We start from the raw sequence: 13,342 nt of genomic DNA, 5'->3' as shown, positions 1-13,342 counted from the left end.
CGCCTGGGGGGGGGGGGGGCAGGGTTCCCTGCTGCCGGGCTGCCTGTGGCGCCCCTGAACACCTCGGTTGGCCGTCCCTGCCGGCTGTGCGGGGTCGGGGATGGGGACTAATTGGGGCCAGTCGGGGATCTGGCCCCGGTGCCGGGGGGGGCCCACTCCTGGCACGCCCTTATTGCTCCCCTGGGCCCAACACCACATTTCACACAACACTAGGGCCTTGAGGGGCGGTGGGGAGGTGCGCCGAGACACTGCCCCTCAATTTTTACTTGCATGTTAGACACCACATGACACTAGAGCTGAGGAGGTGGGTTGAGGCAGGTGGGGCTCTGCCGTCTGCCAGCGGGGGGGTGCCCATGCCTCAACTGCTCACCCATTTTTTGCATCTTAGTCATATACACAGTCCATATTACATTAGGGCCTTGGGGGTGCGGGGAGGGGGATGGGGGACTCTGCCATCTGCCAGTGGTGGGGCCCTCATACCCGAACTGCACCCACTAATTTTAATGCATTGTAGACATAAACACACAACTCTCTCACACATGCACATGCACACTTCACTCCAACATGGGTCAGGGAGGGGATGGGGGCCGAGGGGCCTCCCCTAACTCTCTGTCTCTGGCCCTGCGCGGGTGGGGTGGCCCGCCGGGTGGAAGACCCATCATGGGGGGGTTCGGGCGGCCCTGGCGGGTGTGGGCGGCCTCCTCTCTTGGGCCGCGGGCCGGGTGGTGCTTGGCTCTGCTGCGGGCAGTCCGGGGAATCTCGGGACGCTCTGGGCCCTGCCAGGCGGATTGGGGGGTTCGGTCTGGGCTGGGCGGGGGGTCTGCCGCTCCCCGGTCGCCGCGGGTCCGCTCCCGGGTGGGGGGGGGGCTCTTTGTATGGGCCCCCCTTGGATCATCCTGCAGTGTTGTGGGGGAGGTGTGCCGGGTCGCTGCGGTGGGCGGCTGCCCGTCCTGCCGGGGGACGGGCTGGGGGGGCTAGGGCTCCTCTGGTGTGTGGGGGGCCGTCTGCCGGGGGGGGGGGTGGTCCCGGTTGGTGGGGCTCTTCGGCCCTGGACCCGCCTGCCTCGGTGGGGGGGTTGCGGGTGGGGCTGGGGGGCTCGCCGCCCGTCCTCCCTCTGCGGGCCTCCCTGTGCGGGGGTTGGCGCCCCCTTAGTCCCTCGCGGGCTCCCTCTCAGGTTGGGCGGGTGGTTGTCTCGGGGATGCGTGGCTGTGGGCCCTCGTGCCGGGGGGGCAGTAGGGTGGCCTCGGTTGCCTGGTTCTCCTGCCTTCGCCTTGGGCCTGGGGCGGGGGGGGCGGTGCTGCCGCCTCCCCTGACGGCATTAAATGCCAGCACATCCAATGACAAATCAGGTCACACCTACACTTGCACATGCATACAAGAATGGTTGAGCGATCAATATCATTATTATTATTACTTTTTAGGGTATGTTATAGATTTAGGAATTGAAATATACATATATAACGGTACGATCACGTGTGCGTATGCTACATATATATAATACCGATTTGTATTAATTATTATTAGTATCACTGATGTTGTTATAATTCTTGTTGTTTGACGAGTGTTATGTTTCTTATGGTTGTTTGTATTCTGTATTCCCCTATACTTAATTTTTTTTCCATCCCACCTACATTATTAGTGTTATTATTTCTGTATACCTTTTTTTTTTTTTCTCTCTCCCCCTCTCCCCATGTTGATTGAAGTCTGTTATTGTGACGCTTGTTGTTTCTGTATCCCCCCCTGTTTTTCTCCTTTTCCACGGTACTGGTGAGTTCGGAGCGGCCACACTGTTTGCTCATGAATGTAATGTAAAATAAAGTTGTCCTCCGAAGAGGGGGGGTGGTGGTGGGCAATTAAAAAAAAAAATTAAAAAAAAAATTAAAAATGAGATAATTTCACACTTCGACATGTTAAGTTTTAGACCTGAGGCACAAGAAAAATGTTCAACTAATTCCAGAGCTTTTAGTAGCTGCTTTTTGTCTTTCAAGAACAGCGTAGTGTCATCCGCTAACTGTGCAATTTTAAATTCCTTATCAAATACACTAATTCCTTTCAAATTATTATCTTGGGTGATTCTTAAACAGAGTAACTCTGTGGCTAAAATAAATAAAAATGGGGAGCTTGGACAGCCCTGTCTGACTCCACGATGGACGTGAAATCTCTTAGAGGTGTCAAAGTTCACAATCACTGAGCTGTTAATACCCTTGTAAAACATGGTAACAGTCTCAATAAAAGCTTTACCAAAACCAAATAATTCCAGAGTACGAAATATAAATTTGTGTTCTATGGAGTCAAAAGCTTTATGAAAATCAAGAAAGAGTATGAGACCGTCAGAACAGATTGAGTTGGAATAATCCAGCAGGTCTAATACTAATCTTATGTTGTTAGAAATGTGCCGGCCTTTCAAAAAACCAGACTGACATTCTGAAATAATGTTTCCTAAACCATAGCTTAATCTTTTGGCATACACAGAGGCTAATATTTTATAATCTAATGTTAACAAAGAAATAGGCCTCCAATTATCGATTATTAAAGGATCCTTATCTGGTTTAGGAATAAGAGAGATGACTCCCTGTTTCATAGTATCGGTCATTTCTCTCTGACTGATGCATTCCTTGTACATACAGTATGAAATAAAGGTAATTTGATAAACTCCCAAAAATGAAGATAAAATTCAGCTGAAAGCCCGTCGATCCCAGGAGATTTACCTTTTTTCATTTTATGTAAAGCTTGTTTAATTTCATCAATATTTAAAGGTGAATCACAAATTTGTCTGTACTCTAAATCAATATTTTTAATATGATGTTTAATTAACTCAATAAATTCTTCAGAAATATTGTAGTTAAAATTAGAGGTATAAAGGCCACCATAGAATTTAGCAACAAAATCTGATATTACTCTTTGGTCTTCTGAAATGACTCCATCTATATTAAGTGCAGAAAGAGTCTTCCTCTGACCATTTAGTTTTTCCAGGGCGAAGAAATATCTAGAATTTCTTTCCCCTTCCTCCAGCCATTTAGCAGGAGATCTTGTATATGCACCTTTGGCTAAATCTAAGTAGGCTTCATCAAGCTCCAAATTTAGCCTATTTATTTCTAAAGTATCCTCTTCTGTAATATCACTTTTAGCTAGTAAAGCATTAAGTTTATTAACCAACTCCAAATCAGTTTGATGTTTACTCTTTTTAATTTCTTTACTTCTTTTAATTGCTATATGTCTAGCTTTATATACTCCCATGCTTTTTTATAATCTTCAATTGAGTCAGTGAATAATTCTTTAATAAGATTGATAATACTATCATTGAATTTTTTATCTTTTAACAAAGTATTATTAAGTTTCCAATAGCCCCTAAGTCTCGGGTTATCATGGATGTCACTCAGCTTTAAACAGACCAATTTATGATCTGATAAAGGGGCAACAGCGTGAGAAATATCTTTTACATAACTGACGATGGAAGAAGAAATTAAAAATAAATCAATTCTAGATCTAAAAGAACAAATATTATTTGACCAAGTAAAATCTTTAGTATAAGGATTATAGAATCGCCATGTATGAGTCAGAGAGAGATCCGTACAAATCGAAAAAATTAAGTCATTACTCATCCCACCGTGGAGTCTAGGGGGGTAGACTACACACGTCTGTTATATCCTTGCTAGAGTGTGACGTCACGCGATTTGTGTTATCACGTGCAGGTGCGATGGATCATGTACAAACCAATAGGGTGTCAGAATGGTATATGTTTATACTTCTCATCCAACCACAATCCAAATTCACTCTATCCGGATAGCGCCAGTTTTTTTCTTTTTTTTTTTTGAAAGATGACAAGCCGGAATGAAAACAAGCCGAAATTAAATAGGAGTAAGGAGGCTATTTTTAAAAGGCAAGCAGTAGAAAGTACAGTTAATTGCGTGAAAATGTAAGGAGTAGAAGTAAAAAGTCGTCTGAAAAATAATTACTCCAGTAAAGTATAGATAACCAAAATTTGTACTTCGTTACTTGACACCTCTGCTCCCTGTGAGTATAAATGTTACGTTAATTTAAATGTTTAACCACATTTTGAGTTGTTGAAAACCACAATGAATGTTAAATTGCTCCGTTCTTGTCAGTTCAACACGTATCCGCTTGATCGGCTAAATATAGGTTATACTTAAATATAAGGTAAGATGTAATATTAAATGTTCCTTTATATAGGCACATTTATATTGACCCGCAGAGGTAATGATTTAGGCTACCTGAAGTATATATGTTCCTGTACATTTATTGGAAAGACACTTTATAAAATTAAACGAAACTAATCAATCTCCTCACAAACAGTTCGTCTCACCAGTAAATCGTTATGAACTTCTTTCATGTTATCTTTTTATTTTTGATGTGTAATGTTGGTCATACGTATAACATCTACATGGGGGTGGGGGCAGACGGACGCCGACAGGATTCATGGTGTTCATCAGTTTCTTTTAATGACAGCAGTCAATATAACAACTGAACTAAACATCAGAACATATCTTTTTATGACAATTATGCACAAAATGTGCAGCTTTTGTCACTGCAGTATATTTTTGTCTGCTTTTCAGGTGTTTGACGTGACACATTTTCCGATGCGTGCCCTCTGCCCGTTGGTGGCCGTGGGCTCACCTGTGTGAGCGCGCACGTGTCTGTGTGCGCGCATCAGGGCGGAACTCCGCCATGCGCGATATAGGCAAGTAGTCTCTGCAGAACACTGACGCGAGTGGGCGGATTTCAAGCACTGGAAGTGTATTACAGTGGGCGGTTCCAAAGCGTTGTTCTGATTGGCTAAAACAATCACTGGGTGGATTTCAAGTGGAGTGGGCGGTTTCAAAGCGTTGTTCTGATTGGCTAAAACGACAACTGGGCAGATTTCAAGGTAAGTATCTGATTGGCTCTGTGACGGGACTTTCTGGAGGCGTTCAGAAACAGCGTTCAGAAACAATGGCGGCGGATCGGATGCAGTACATGACCCGGGTAAGTAAATGTCTATTTAGTTATACGTATTGTTTTTGATTATATGCTTATAATTATTTCTGATAATATTTCACTAAAATGGCGCCTCGCGATTCTAAATGGCCGACTCGCCATTATTCATTTTGTTTGCTTACGTATGTGTGTTCCATATCTTTACCCTGATGATATATTTTATTTATTTATATTTTAAATCTCATGAAGGATAGAGGATCTTCAAAGATTGTTTAGGAAAACGATTAATTTAGGTATTGTTAATCATTTATTCTCGTTGCTGTATATGTGTAGGGATATTCACTAGGCTAAGATTCTGTGTAATTTTTATGTAATCCCTGCATTTTTGTTTTCAACAAGCATTTTCTTTTACGTATTTATGCATATGTATCTTCTCTAACAAATGTTTGATAGGTTAAATTGATCCGACTGAAATAAGAATCTGAATTACGGATATGTTTTGAAGTGTGCAAGTAAATAGAATCCTGCTATATTAATTGGAATCTGTGATGTGTCAAATATTGATTTTTTTCCTGGGATAAAGAAGAGCCTGACAGTGAAAGACACTAATGTCTCTCACTTATTTTTTCCTTTTAAAAAACAGAGCACCATAATCTACACAGTACAATCTGTACATGATCCCAGGACCAGTAGGTCATGAATGATGTAGTTTCCATTTCCCAGGTTCAGCAAATGCAGCAATAGATATTATGTTACTGAAAATTGCTGTCTGCGTGTTGGTCTTCTAAAAAAATACGCATTAAACCATTATAGGTGTCATCTTAACCAATAGATCACATAAAATGCTTGAATTAATAAGATATCTAAAATATTATAAAGTTAATTCAGTTAATTATAACCTTTTTTATATATAAACATTTTTAATCGTAATGTATGAAACTCTGAACATTATTAGATTTTGTTAAATAATTAAGCTAATTAAGTTAATAATTAAGAATATTACCATTAAACACTGCATATTTTGTCTTTGCAGCATGTCACTGTTCAGGTTAAGGACCATCCGGTGCCTCAACCTCAAAGAATTTGTGAAAATTCAAATCTGTTTTCTTGCCCTTTTTGCACTTTGGACAAGTACAATCCAAAGGAGTATAATTCTGTTGCAGTCCACATTGCTTCGCATAGGACAAGGGCGGTTGAGTATGGTGGTGAGTGGTTGGTCTTGTTATGTTTTTCAGTTCATTCATAATGGCCAATGAACATCTATTAACATGATGCTTTTAATCTGTTTTAGATTATATCATATATAGCTGCAGCCTTGGATGCCGTGGGAGGACTACACATTTTCACTGCTGTCTGTGTACAGCTGTATATGTAAACAAAGGTGATCTGCAAAAGCATCATTGCCGTCATTCCATTGTTGCTGAGCCTCCCGCCGGCCATCCTCCAGCGCCTCCCGTCAGCCACCCACCAGTACCTCACTCTGGACATCCAACAGAGTCTTCCGCCGGCCATCCACAAGGGCAACCTGATCAAGCACTCATACCATGCCAACAAGCTGTCCATAGAAAGCAAGTAACTGTTGAATGTCCTCACTGTAGAATGAGCCTAAATAAGAAGAATCTTAAACAACACGTGGCAAGAAAACATCAGGTTGTTACAGTAATTGTACAGTAATTTTACAGTAAAAGTAATTGTTGTGCAGTGTTTTTGTCTTCACTCTCTGAATGTGTAATTGGATGATGCAAATTGATGCAATTATACAGAACCTGCATAATATTTAAAATATAACATCCTACAACAGATATTGAATGATTTTAAATTGCAACAAAAATATTAAACTTACCAAAATTCAAAATTAGTTATTTAGTTTTTAATACAGGTTAAAAGTATAGATTAAAAAGTATAAAAAAGTTTAAGTATAACTATGAACAAGATAGGGAAAAAAAAATACACACATGAATCTATACACTCAATGGCCACTTAATTAGGTGCACCTTGCTAGTAGCGGGCTGGACCCCCTTTTACTGTATACAGTGACAAGTCCCCATCACAGTTGAATTAAACGTTGAAATCACACAGCACAAGACTTGGCATGAAAAACAACGTATAAACCACAACCTAGGCAGGTAAAAGTTAGTAACTCATGTAAAAGATAAAAAAATAAAGTGCTTAGAAGTGTAAGGTGTAATGAGTGCCAGATTACAGCAGCCACTACATGTATTATGAACAAGATTTATGAGTATGGATATTAAAGACGTCCAAAGTTATTATTGAACGACTGAAACTCTTTTTGAAATAAGTTGTTCGGCAGTCTGTTAGTGTGTATTTTTATTGATGTTACATTTTCCTGAGGGTAGAGGATCGAAGTGTTGATGACCGGGATGAGACGTGTCCTTGATGATGTTCTTTGCTCTGCTATGGTACCGGGTGTTGGCAATGTCCTCGAGTGAGGGAGCCATTTGGTTTAAAAGCTAGTGTTAGGTTTGTGGAATATCTAAACATGAATAATCGTATAAAAGGTAAAGTGCATGAGCATATTGCACAGAGATAGAATATTATATAGGGGCTAAATACACATTAATTTGAATATTGCAGCAGAATATAAAATATATATTGGACAAAAGAAATATTGGTATTGGACAGTCATCTTACTGTGCTAAGGGGATGGGGAGGTAGAGTGTACACATAACACAGTGACTAGAATAAATGTAATTTGCAGCGTATCTGACATTGACATCCGGAAGAATGGAAGGTTGATTTAAAAAAAAAAGTGTGTTCAGCAGGAGATCGCGTGTGGATGTGTGTGGTTATAACTGGAACGATACCGCTTAATGCAAAGCAAAACATTACACATCCCAGCTCATCGCATGTTAAATAGTTAAAGTTAGTGGCGGAACCAAGCCGTTCCAGTTGTATTTTGCAGGCTGCGTTCCAGTTTCCGTGTTTTTTGTCACCGAAAAAAAGGTTTAACGATGATTGGACGCTTGAAACTCGCCCATACAGCTTGGGGAACGCCCATTACGTTCTCTGATTGGATGCTTGAAACCCGCCCATACTGCTTGGGGAACGCCCATTTTGTTCTGCAGAGACTCATAACTCGATATAGGCCCAATCCCAAACTATACCCTCGACACTCTGCCTTCATTTCGAGTCACACTCCCGCCGAGTCACCCTCACAACACGCCCTATACACTTAAACTGAAGGAAATTGTCACAAGAAAGATTTGAGGCAGACTTGCCCTCGCACCGCCTTTTTACAGTCTTCTTTAACGGAAAGAGGAAATGCATTACGTAGTGATTTGACGAAATGGATCCATCAAGAAGCTGTATTGTATTTTCTTTAATGACATATCAGTTATTTTTAAAAAGCACAAAGTTTATCTAATGCGAGAAGACGACGGCTACGTCGTCTTATAGCACTGAGCAATTTTAAGTATGTACATGTGTCATATTGACGATTTGACGGGTACCAAATACCAGATCCAGATATGTAGAGGAAAAAACAGGCAAATATGCTGTTATTGTTGCTGGTGTGATGTTGATCAAGTTTGCGTTCGACTGTTTCTTCGCGTGGTTTCTAGTTTGAAAAGTACACAAAATCTCTCGTAATCGGATCACGATAAAATCTATCTGTACTGACCAGCTATAAATAACTGCTTTCCTAATTTTTTTTCTGCGGCGATGAATTATAACATATAACATAGACTTTCTATGTGTATTTCACAGTGCTGTTAGAATCCAATTATTAAATTATCACGCTGTTCTGTTTCCTGTGCGCTAGGAATTATGGGATATGGACGTAGTAGTGAAATCGCGCGAGCCACCATCGTTGCTGACTCGCTAAAGGAGGGCATAATCGACCACTCCCCCTTAGCCCTTGCTGCTTTGAGACACACTTCAACATGGCGACGGGTCTCGGGAACGCGCAAACGAAGGCGTAGTGGTGAGGCGGAGTGTGTACCCAGCAAACAGCAAGTCGTCCTTAGGTCGTCCACAGGACGTCCTCTTTTGGTCCGGATCTTGTCCTCAAAGGACGTCCTTAGGACATCCTGATGGAAAGTTTTTTTTACGTCCTTAGGATGACTTTTAAGGACGTCTAGAGGACCAGTTATGGACCTTTTAAGGACATTTTCAGGACCAGTTATGGACATTCCGAGAACATATTATGGACTTTCCGGGAACATTTTAAGGACATATTGTGTGAACATATTATGGGCATTAAGCCCACGTAAATCCCTTTTTCTAAATAATTAATATTTGACATTTTACCAGTAATACTAGAGACATAAACAAGGGACAGCCTGAGGATGTCCTTTGGAGGGCCAGCTCAATGTCCTTTATTGGGTACATTCTTAGGATGACCATGTTGCCGTCCTTCAGATAGACATAAAACCGAGGTCCTGACTGTCCCAGGTTATAAAAGATCCCTGTAGGGTTGGTACCCTGATGTTCTGGCTAAAATTGCCCACTGTTGCCTTATCAAATCTTACCTAAGGTGGCTTATCAAATCTGGCCTCCTAATCACCCCCTTTATCTAACTGGTAAATTCTCTCCTGCTCCTTCACCACCTTAGCTACTGTGTGGTGAGCGTACTGGTGCAGAATGGCTGATGTCACATCATCCAGGTGGGTGCTACACAGTGGAGGTGGCTGAAGTGGCTCCCTATTGCATCTATAAAGCACTTTGGGTGTCTATAGTTCTATATAATGTAACTTTCATTCATTCTTTCATGAAAAGTAATGAAATCCTTCAAAAACAATTCATTATGACAGCTTGCTGGAATAGCATTTAAATAGATATAATTTTGTCTTAAGTATTTCTCTGTTTATTAATGTTCCATTAGGATGTCCAGAGGACAGCCACAGGATATCCTTCAGCTTTGACCTTCTTTGAAAAATTTTAAAAAAATTCGTTTAAATATATATTTTTATTGTAAGAACATTAGAAATTTTCTTTAAGTTTCTAATTTAACAAATGGCATTAAGAAAAATACAACATAAATATTAAGACAACACATTTTAAAGGTCTTCTTGTGAACATTTCATTCTGAGTCATCAGTATCGATGGCCGGATATTGCTTCCTTACTTCAGAACCTGTGCCCTGTAACAAAAGCATTTATGGAATGTTTGATCCCAATCCATTGATTACTTCATTACTGCTAATTAAAACTGTCAGCACAGGCGATAGATATCTCCTCAACTCTTCCTAGAAAATTCATAGCGATACCGTTAGCTCGTTCTGACAGGAATTTTAAATGTTGATTTAATCGGTTTAATACCAATGACACTAAAAAATAATGTAGGATTACGCCTAAATGTGTTTCAACCCATCGTATTTTATCACTTTATACACGTTAATATGATACTTAGAGGATTTTATTAAAGTTTTATGCACAAAGAAGAGTGTCGCGTCTTACCCGTGACAGTGCTTTGAACTGCGCGTGAGGGTGAGCGAGGGAGCGCGAGCCGCAAAAAGCGTCTCCATGGCATCAAGTACAAAAACACAGCTGGCCTAAGTTTGAATCTGACTGCAATTCACTAGCATGTAGCATGCAATTCACTCGACAGCCATGCATATCCAGTCAGTTTTTATATATTTATAAATACTGTTCCTGCGGGCTGTCATAATAAATTGTTTCTGAAAGATTTATTTATTTTTCATAGTGGCACAGAAGAACGGGCATCCTGATGGAACATTAATAAAAGGAAGTACTTCAGATAAAATTATTTATTTAAAATGCTATTCCTGGAAACTGTCACAACAACTTGCTTTTGAAGGATTTCTTTAGTGTTCATAATAACACGGTCGTCCTAAGGACGTCCTTAGGACATCCCCAAAAAAGGGACGTATTGCGGACGACCTAAGGACGTCCTCTGGATGTCCCTTGTTTGCTAGGGACCGGTTTGGGATTGGGCCATAGAGAGCAGAGGAGAATTGTAAATGCGCGACCGTATAGAGACAAAAATGACAAGCAGTTGTGTAAATAACATAACATAAGGCTATTTAGGACAATGTATAGACCTGTTCTATAGGAAAGGTAACCTTAAATGACTTCTGTTGTAATCTGGCGCTGTATAGAGAATAAAATTAAATAAAATAAACTTGACCTTCAAGGGGGGGAGGGAGGTGCCATTGGGGGGGGCGAGGAACCCCCCTAATATAATGGTAAGGGAAACACTGATCTACATACAGTGTTTCGTATCATATAAAACAATATTGATGTAGGTGCTCAGACACGATTCATCTTGTAAATAGACAATATAAACGGTATCTGTACAGTACTTTCTCTTATGTTTTTCTTAGCATTTTCTTTTCTCTAGATAACTTTATTGTACAGTACACCTATATATATTCTATGTCATGTTCTATCACAAGTTTATTACATTTTCCATTATAGTTTGCTGCTGTCTTGTGAATACACTAATATATTATTACCTCAATTTAGGTAAAGTATATGACAACAATTGGGGGTCCCAACCCATCTGCCAACACAAGACGCATCCTTGTGCGTATGCTAACCACCCCACTGGCCCAGCAGTTGTGCTGGCGGGGCTCTGGCCAGAAGATGGCCTTTGGGGAGATGCTAGTCTGCAGAGCAGTCATAGGTACAGTATGTAATGTTCATATGCAATTAGACCCTAAGAAGGAGAACAAAATCAAATCTTGAATTTAATTGTAAAGACCAAATTACAGAATATTTTGTGACTAGGAAATACAGTATACAAGTTTTGTGTTTCAGATTTCACTAGAAAATAAAGGCATGATCGTATTTCATAAAGACAGATCAGCATGGCAAGTTGACTTAACTTAATTTAACTTCTAACTTGATCTTAAGTTCTGTTCCAAAGCTAGTTTAAAGGCTCCACCTGTGACTCAACTAGACTAGACCTTTCACAACTGACATTTTAACTTACTGTAAAGGCCTTTTTGTCCAAAAAGTTCCAAGAACTATGGAACCAACAAAGCCCTGGGAAACTACCTGATAGTAGGGAAAACACAAGTATATATTTTGCACTTGGACAACCTTTTTTGTTTTTTTTACATCAGCATTTCAGTTGTTCTTTTTTTCTCAATTAGATGCTGTGACAAAAAGTAGCTGGGCCACAGCCTCAGAGGTGGAATCTTCAGTTAAAACATGGCTGCAGAATGCTAAACACTGAGGGGATTGATTTAATATTGATTATTTGTGTATGTAATACTATGTGCTCATTGTTCTGTTTAATAAAAAATATATATTTAGTACTCAATCCACATACTCAGTTTTCAATATGTTTTTTCATTTTTTCTTCTAACCTGTCTGTGAACAGATGTGTATTTTTGAAACATATTACAGTACTTGTAGTTTATTACTGCTACTTTCAATAAGTACAAATATTCTGCATACGCATTAATAATAATGTTGTGGTATACTGGCAGTACAGGACTAAACTAATTTTGTTATTTGTTAAAGACCTATAGAGCATGCCCACGGGGACACTGGAGCACTGTGGCTTCACAGCTTTCCTTCCTCCCAATGTTCCCCCAGTAGGCCCACAGTTTGCCCAAAGTATGCTCAATATGCCCGCAGTACACCCCACAGTGTGCCTGCAGTATACCCTACAGTGTGCCCACAGTTCGCCCAAAGTATGCCCAATGTGCCCACAGTACACCCCACAATGTGCCCAATGTGCCCGCAGTATACCCCACAGTGTGCCCACAGTATGCCCTCAGGGGAGCATCCAGCAGGCCAAAAAATGCAGGGCACGTATATGTAGGCCAGCCCAAAGTGTGGGCAGTCCACAAGGGCCCTACAGTGTGGGGCCCACATGTGCCCCGCATTTCACGCCAGTAATGGGGCCCCAAAGGGGCATGTTTGCTGGGTTACTACTAAAATACCAAAGACAACATACGGTTATTTGTGCAGAACATTTCACACGGATGTGATTTAAAGTATTTTACGGAGATCAAATAATAATATACAGTAATAATAACAGGTGAAGTCAACCCAGAAGGTTCCCTGTTGGCTATGGGGATCCAACCAGCAACTTTCGCATTATAAGGCGATAGCATAAACCACTGTACCACCATGCCACTGTACTAAGCACTTGTAACATTTACGTAACTTATGCGTTTATTCTGTCTGAAATTCATTGCCAAACCATAAACTGTGTTTATGACCACAGTATTGCCTTTTTTTTAATGATTACAGCTTTGTATTTTTCATACAGCTCCATCAGCAGCGTTTATTCTGCGGCGGAAAGAAACACCGCTCTCGTTTTACAGGCTTTCTGACTCATTTGGTCGATCTATCGTTCATCCATTTATTTGGGCTTCTTAAATATCGCGGGTGTGCGCACTAAGTGAGACTATGCAAGTCTGTCTTGAATGAACCTTGATTAAGTAAAACTGAACTGTGTTCGTGGAACG

General features: G+C 40.7%; 1 long non-coding RNA gene across 3 annotated transcripts; it reads left to right on the top strand.

The window, feature by feature from the left end:
• Nucleotides 1–3,804: 3,804 nt before the first annotated feature.
• Nucleotides 3,805–12,183, top strand: LOC111846638 (uncharacterized). 3 transcript variants are annotated; one of them, XR_011992737.1, is made up of 6 exons: nucleotides 3,805–4,014; nucleotides 4,575–4,983; nucleotides 5,969–6,140; nucleotides 6,227–6,503; nucleotides 11,382–11,541; nucleotides 12,014–12,183. It is a non-coding gene; the product is annotated as an uncharacterized lncRNA (long non-coding RNA). The 3 variants fall into 3 exon arrangements; XR_011992736.1 differs by having other exon boundaries at nucleotides 11,382–12,183; XR_011992735.1 differs by lacking the exons at nucleotides 11,382–11,541; nucleotides 12,014–12,183 and having other exon boundaries at nucleotides 6,227–7,205.
• Nucleotides 12,184–13,342: the final 1,159 nt, after the last annotated feature.

This window comes from Paramormyrops kingsleyae, chromosome 8 (assembly GCF_048594095.1).
Source record: "Paramormyrops kingsleyae isolate MSU_618 chromosome 8, PKINGS_0.4, whole genome shotgun sequence".
Lineage (NCBI taxonomy): Eukaryota > Metazoa > Chordata > Actinopteri > Osteoglossiformes > Mormyridae > Paramormyrops > Paramormyrops kingsleyae.
The sequence above is the reverse complement of the archived record's forward strand: the minus strand, read 5'-3'. Positions and strand labels throughout refer to the sequence as shown.